The 8420-nt window shown below is 32.8% G+C and overlaps 1 long non-coding RNA gene across 1 annotated transcript; it reads left to right on the forward strand.

The window, feature by feature from the left end:
• Positions 1-456: 456 nt before the first annotated feature.
• LOC107457453 (uncharacterized) lies at positions 457-6282 on the forward strand. The gene is made up of 3 exons (XR_001585831.4): positions 457-596; positions 3178-3234; positions 6166-6282. It is a non-coding gene; the product is annotated as an uncharacterized lncRNA (long non-coding RNA).
• Positions 6283-8420: the final 2138 nt, after the last annotated feature.

An 8420-nucleotide genomic window follows, 5' to 3' on the forward strand; every position in this document is an offset into this window, starting at 1 on the left:
CACTTAGATTAATTTCAGAAATAAACTTTTTTTTAAGATTCACTCACACTTAATATGCTCAGACGATACACAATTCGACAGATAAAAAAATTATATACCAGAAAATAACAAAAAAAAAAACTTAGTTAGGGTCAATTCTTTATTTTAATTTATCGAACCGGCATATGTTCGTTAAATTTTAAAACTCTGTTAGTCAAGAGGAAAATCACGAACAACTATATGCTATCGTCAACATTGTTAAAACAGCCGGACAATCTTAAAATCATTCATCACGTAATGCATAGCGAGAGAAAGATTTTATCGACAATTTTCTTTGTATGATATTTTAAAATTGAAATTATTAAGCGCAAAGATAAGATATGATCCAAAGTTAAGATGTGTCGCTTCTTTAAGAACGGATTAATACCAGTTTCGGCGTGAAATTCGGCTTTACAGATGCTCGTTGAACCAGTATATAAACCATTCTATACTATTAATGCGGATATAAATCAAAGTTTCGATCGCTAAATAGCCATCAAGCAACTATTTCAAGATGAATTTCAATTTCTTCAAAATCGCTTTCACCACTGGAATTTTTATTTTATTTTTGCTTTCAGGTAAGTTAAAAATTATTATTAATAATACTTTCTACTGGGCATTTTTAAGTACGAATTGCTGTGAATTGACTAACTTATATTAGAAAGGTTTCTTTTTCTAGAATTCTTGATTGTACTGTTGTTTAATACGAAGCCATTGGAGTGCACTCCGAATCACTTTAGTTTTGGCGTTGTAAGAGTGCGTATGTTGCAAACAGTCCAGTTCATATTTTTCTCGCAACATCAAAAAATCTTTATTTGCTAAAAGCTTTTCTATGTACTATATTTCTATCAGAATGGATAAGCTATTACAGCATATATCAAGAAACTTAATAAATTACAATATTCAAGTAAAAAATTTCCTATACTTAGAGACTAGTATACCTAAATATCCCATTTCTACTTAAATAAGATTCTCAATTTTTCAAGCATGTTTTATTTAAAATTTATTTAAACGAATCAGTTAGAGTTAAATATCCATTCGGTAAAGAGAAATATAATATATTAAATTAGAAATAAAAGTTTGTTATAAAATTATCGTATGCCCCTTTGATCTAATGATCGGATCTTCACTTTCCAGGACTCGCTATTAATGGTTTGAGTGGGTGACCTCAAATATGTTAATTAATACATAGACGATATTTTAAGTTACGAAATCAAACACAAAAACGTACTTTCCATGAATAAACATATTTGTTTTGACAAATTCGGATTTTCGACCCCCAAAATATAGCGTGTAGACGGGCACACTTCAGCATTTAAATAAATTAAACCTATGCCTTTCGTTTTTCTTACGCTTGGCAGCACAACGATACGAAGCGCTTATCATTGATTACAGAACCCAGACTATTGATTTAGAAGCGGGGAAAATGATAATTACATTCCATTGAGATTTCAAAAAATTTACTTTAGAATTAAAAAAAAAGTATCTCTGAACAGAAATTATCAAAATTTTAAATATACTATTTCTGACAAAAAGACCTAAGTAATTTTTAGTGTCTTCATTTTAATTTCTTTTTCTGTTGTATCTCTTCATTTTGTTTCTATATTAAATTGTTGCCATCTCTATTTTGTTTTTCACATACGTTGTCGGCTTCTTCAGTTACAATTTTGTCACCTGCTACAATTTTGTCACCCAAATTATGTCACCTGAATGTGACAAAGGATTTCTAAAATGTTAATTCTTACATTTATGTCATTCATCTTTAGCCAGGCGGCGATGAAATTTCATTATGAAAAATTTTGTTTAACTTTTTCTACGTTCTTAAAGTTACGGCAAAAAAAACATAAGACAAAAGAATTATTTTTTATAAAATAGTCTATATCTCCATAAATATTTATAATTATTGCGTTCGTAAAAGAAAATTAAAAAACTGAAATTGTCTTTTTCATTATCGTACGGTAGTGCTCAGCCAATCTATAGAATGGCAAATACTATTTAGACAAAATATGAAGAAAAAGTTTTTATTAAGGCTGTTATACACTGAAGAGCAAAAAAGAAACTGGTATACCTGCCTAATATCGTGTAGGGCCCCCGCGAGCACGCAGAAGTGCCGCAACACGACGTGGCATGGATTCGATCAATGTGTGATAATTGACACCTTGAATCCTGCAGGGCTGTCCATAACCAGTGGGAGTGATAGTGGGTGGGGATATCTTCTGAACATCACGTTGCAAGGCATCCCAAATATGTTCAATAATGTTCTGAATTTAGACATCTTCTGAATTTAGACACTTCCGCTGGCCACCAAAAAACCCCAGACATGAACATTATTGAACATATTTGGGATGCCTTGTAACGTGATATTCAAAAGATATTCCCACCCCCTCTTACTCCTACTGGTTTATGGACAGCCCTGCAGGATTCATGGGGTCAATTATCTCCAGCACTACTTCACACATTGATCGAATCCAAGCCACGTCGTGTTGCGGCACTTCTGCCCTACACGATATTAAGCAGGTATACCAGTTTTTTTTACTCTTCAGTGTATAAATGACGACTGCATTCCTCAAAAAATACAAATATTATTCTGAAAACACTCTGAGTGCCGTTCAAAAATATTCAAAATGAGTAATGAAAAGTGAAAGTTGCACAAAACAAAATTAATGATTTTTTTAACAGAAACAAAATTTTCACATAAGAAATAAAAATTAACCTTCCTGTTTCAAATTAGTAGATTTAACTGACATTTTAAATTGCCCCCCATTACATTCGAAACGAATCTGAAATATATTTCTTACTTGACGGTTTCTCATCTGGAATTCTATAGAATGCCTAGGAAATTTGTGAAATATGAATCAATTTATACAGTGTTGGCTTGTTTTAGGCATTTGCCGGATCTCAAACTTTGCCAGTAATATGTACACTAACTGTATGAAATGTCAAAAAATTGTGTTACTATCTTATTCTGGAATTTTTTTTTTAAATATTTACAACATTTTTTCTACTTTTAAAGAACTTTAAGAGAATATGTAAATTGTAAAAAATAAGTTTAAGAATTGGAGAAGTTGCCCATCTACTACGTTGTTTTTCTTGAAAATTGACATTTATAAAGTATGGACACGATCCAGCATGAAAATCATAACTGTATTTCTCTTTCAGAAGTAAACGGAGGAGGACCTTATGGGGGATTAGTAGAGACAGAAGAGGAGTTGGAAGGTATAACAATACAAACTTTAGCTTTTATCAAATTCTTAATATATTCCAAATAATACTTTTGGAAGAAGATTTTTTTTTTTTTTTGGTGATTGAAAAGAAACGTGTTTAATTAGATTTCGCATCATCAACACTTTGAAATGGAGATAATAGTGGAGTGTATTTTTTATTTATATCATTTATGTTGCTGTGATGAAAGTTTATTTTACATCATACGAGGGTTGCTATTTATATTTCTGGTCTAATAATGAAAAAACAAATATGTAGGATCGAAATTGGTTTTATTGTTTTTCAAAATATTCTCCATGATGATCAATGATGCATGCAATTCTCCATGATGCATGCGTTTGAACCAATTTTCAAAGCACTTTTTCCAGTCCGATTGAGGTAACTCCAAAACATGCGTTTTGAATGCATCAACCGCTTTTTCGGGGGTCGAAAATCGTTGTCCACGTAATTTATTTTTGATGTGTGGGAATAAGAAGAAGTCATTGGGTGCCAAATCAGGGCTGTACGGCGGATGACCCATCAGTTCGATCTTTCGCTCCGTCAGAAATGCCTTTGTTTGAGTCGATGTGTGAGAGCTCGCATTGTCATGATGAAGAATGATTCGCCTGTTCTTCTGCTTTTTTCGAATTTCTCCGATGACTTCTGGCAAACAAATGGTCGTGTACCATTCAGAATTGACCGTCCTGCGTTGCTCTAACGCCACTGTTGCCACATGACCGTTAATGCCGAAGAAACAGGCAATCATTTGTTTCGATGTGCTTCTTCCTCGAACAACTTTTGTTGGTTTTGCCTCGTCTTGGAAGACCCATACAGTTGATTGCTGTTTTGTTTCCGGCTCATATGCATAGATCCATGATTCGTCACCTGTGTAGATGTTATACACAGCCTTTGATGTACCTTGAACGTATTTTTCCAACATTTCCTTGCACCAATCGACACGAGCCTTTTTTTGAGCGTTTGTCAGATTATGCGGGATCCAACGCGAACAAATTTTTTTTACGCTCAAATGTTCATGCAATATTTTATTGATGCTAGTCATACTAATGTCCAAAGACGCCTCTATCTCACGGTATGTCACATGACGATCTTGCTTTATCAGTTCACGCACAGCATCGATCTTTTCTGGCACAACAACGGATTTTGGACGACCTGCACGGGATTCGTCCTGGATCGAACATCGACCACGATTAAATTCGTTATACCAATTTTTTACAGTGCTGTAGGATGGCGCTTTATCGCTGAATAAAGAATTAAGTTCATCGAAGCACTCTTGTAATCAATTATTTAACTACACATTATGAAAAATAATGGCACGAAAATGTTCACGATTCAATTCCATTTTTTGAAAGAGAGGAACTTTTCTATTTACTGTCAACAACACAAATGAAGCTATAATGGTAAATCGTCTGCTGAATTTATGTTTAAAAATATCAAACTTTCGATTAAAATCGTCTGCGGTCGCCTAGCAACACTTACTGTTGCCAAGGCCAGAAATATAAATAGCAACCCTCGTATGAACTAGATTCAACAATAAAAAATAGTAACTTTCTATCAATCATTCGCAATATTGAATTATCCACACAAAAAAAAGCATAAAAACCTAGCAGCAATGAATATTATCATGTAAATAAAGAAGATTTGATTAAAATGTCTGTAAATAATTATTTTTAAAGATGTTGAATCTATTTTAAAGTCCAAATACATTATGTAGTAGAGAATCGCTATCTTTAATTGATGTATCAAAGCTGCCATCTTGTATGGTCCTTGCAATTTCATTAAGTGGCATTAAAATAATACTTAAAGTAAATTTTTCTAAACATTAAACTACTGTACGAATACTAAAAAACATTATTGCCTCATATACGATGCCGATTCAAATTATTAGAATTCCATCTTTCTCATACAAGGAAAAGAGATAACTTTTTTTTTAAATATTATATAACATGCTAACTGAATACCTGTTCTTCGTACTGGACGAAAAAAAAGTATCAAATAATCAGTACTGAACAACACTACAAAATATCGACAAAGCTTTCACAAAACTTACACATTGTCGACAAAACTTTCACAAAACTTACACATTGTCGACAAAACATTCAGACAAATACCAAAATAACAAAGCTGAAATTATTTCTACGTTTCTTTATTCATTTAGTATTATTTGTTGCCCTTTTTGGTTACTTTAACGAGTAACGTTATTAGATGAAGCGAAACACATTTATAGTAGTCCATGACATCAATATAAAGACTAACTGTATTCAGTATCACCTTGCATAATGCTGTTGCTCAAGGCAACTCATGATGTTTATAATTTCGCAGAATGAAGTTACTTTCCCAGAAAAAAAATAAAAATGAAAGGATTTTCATGCCGCTTTTTGTTGTTTTTTGCCTTGAGTTACTAGCTTTTAACCTAAGAACTAGGGCAATATCCGTTTTGGACTGAAAATGTTACGGACAGACGTGATTTGATAATGATCTGGTAGGTAATTAGATAGTGGACAAAAATGTCCGTTTTTTCTTTAAAGAGGATGCAACGGTGAACTCACTCAATAATTCAATTTGAACAATTATGTCGAAGAAATTTCCAACCGCTTTAACGTAAATCACCCTTTTACCTTTTTTTTAAAACTTTTTTGAAGGGAAAACATTTGGTTAGCATACGGAATTCCATACTCTAAATGAAACTTTTGAATTATACTTTAACGTTTATTTAGTAGCAGAGAAATAAATGTGATTTATTTCAACAGATTTTTCACAGATTCTAAGCTGTAAAATTTGTTTAGCAATTCAGAGTCCTTATTTTAATATTTTCCAAATGAAATCAACACTGCTCCGATTTTTAAGTTCACACAATTTCACATTAATGCTTTACATAAAATATTTCCTGAAAAAAAATTTTTACTTCAAGTATTTTTTATTTTGCAGGCATGGAAGAAGTTTTTGCTGGATAAGCATCTGACACCATGACATTCAAGAAAAGATATCTGTTTAAATCAAGGAACTAACATTGTGTTTAAGATATTAAATATACGATTTTGCATACTTTATAACTCATAAGTCTTTCTTCAAGACCGTTTTCAATACTATTTTTATACTATGCTGCAGGTTGTGTCGAAAATAAATGTTTTATTTTTTTGTGAACAAAACAGGTAACAATTTTACTAACTCCGATTAAAATAGGAATTACTCGTTCTTGGAATATTTTTATTTTATAATAATTGCTTATAGATGTAGGACCAGTGTATCGTAAATACTTCGAAGCAAACATCAATTTCTTTTTTTCTATTTCTGAAACTTCTATTTATGAAACTGCTAAAACCAAGACCGACTGTACAATCTAATGACTATCCGTTGCTCGCTTCAGATTTTTAGTTTCTCAATGCATACATTTAAATTTTCTCTTATTCAAACGAGCCAGTTATAATTAACCTTTCACTTCTTAATAGTGAAGAATCATTTTTTTTTATTTCCAATGAGCTGCAGAAGTGCGCACACATGAGCAGACCTAGTGCGTTCTCCAGAAGCGGTATCCACTCTTTCAGGACCACCACAATGGGTGAGATACCGTCAGCCATGTTAATTTGGACGTCTAGTTTCTGCCATACTAGATGGCAGCAACCAGACTCTTATTTGGATTGTAAAGTGCACTAGGAATTTAATTTTGACGGCATGCCAAGAGCCAATAAGGCACTCCAGGGATCTTTTACATGCCGCACAATCATACAACATGGCCGCTGAGGATTTTTTGCATCCCGACAATTCAGGGTCTGGGACGGGGATCGAACCCGCAGACTTGGGCTCAGAAGGCTGATGACAAGCCAACTGCGCCACCCAGCCACTAGTGAAGAATCATTATTATTTTTAAATGTACAATAGAATAAATTTGCTGACACCGAACGTGTATGTAGATAATTGTATATTTGCAATAATAAATACAATATCATGAAAAATCAAATTAAGAAAAAAAAACATAAGAAATGAAATAGCAGCGGCTTCAAATTGCAATAATAAATACCAGTTCGGTCATAACAGAAATCGTCCCTCTTACCAAAATGGCAATAGACGTCAAATTAATGATTCTGCACATGTGAGGAGACCCTTCAACTTAGAAACTAGCACAGATTGGTTTTCAATTCTTTTCTCCTACTTAGACAAGAACCTTCGCAGAAGTACAAAGCAGGTTTCAATGGTAAATTAAAGAGAACTGCAGAGAAAATCCAATGAGTGAATTTTTATTTTAAAAAAATCCCGATTAGAAATAAATATTATTAAATTACATAAAATCTGTAGCGTTTATAGGGAAACAGATTGCAATATCGATCTGCGACGCAGAAATATTTAAGTTACAAATCATCATGCAACAAAAAACAGAGGATGAAAAATTTTCCTTAAGTATTACTTTTATTCAAAGCATAAAATATTAAATAATAAATACAAAATAATAAAGTACCTATACTTCATTAATTTTGTATTTTAGTTTATAGCTTGATAAGAAACACCAAAAGTAAAGCGATTTTTTTAATTTTCTCCTAAGCGAATTAGTATTTCTTTTCCATTAATTTTGCCGGTAAAATTTTAGAATAGCCCACCCCTTGGCGACTTTTTGAAATCTCGCCAAGTTGGCGATTATTACTTGGATGGACGTTGTTTTCTTTATTATTAAAGAAACAATTTAAATTATTACAAATTTATTAAAATATTTTTAATAAAAAAAATTTAAAAAAATAATTTATCTTGGGAAAAATATATTTGAGGGTGCCCCTTGGCGAAATTGGCGCCTTATGTTTGGAACCTTTCAANTGCACTAGGAATTTAATTTTGCCGGAAATGCCAAGAGCCAATAAGGCACTCCAGAGATCTTTTACATGCCACATAATCATGCGACATGGCCGCTGAGGATTTTTTGCATCCCGAAAATCCGGTGTCTGGGCCGGGGATCGAACCCGCACACTTGGGCTCAGAAAGCCGACGACAGACCAACTGCGCCACCCCACTAGTTAAGAATCATGATTATTTTTAACTGTACAATGGTATAAATTCGCTGACACCGAACGTGTATGTAGATAGTTGTATTTTCGCAATAATAAATACAATATCATGAAAAATCAAATAAAAAAACGAAGCATAAGAAATGAAATAACAGCAGCTTCAAATTGCAATAAAAATCACAAATTCGGTCA

Source organism: Parasteatoda tepidariorum, chromosome 9, assembly GCF_043381705.1.
Source record: "Parasteatoda tepidariorum isolate YZ-2023 chromosome 9, CAS_Ptep_4.0, whole genome shotgun sequence".
Classification (NCBI taxonomy): domain Eukaryota; kingdom Metazoa; phylum Arthropoda; class Arachnida; order Araneae; family Theridiidae; genus Parasteatoda; species Parasteatoda tepidariorum.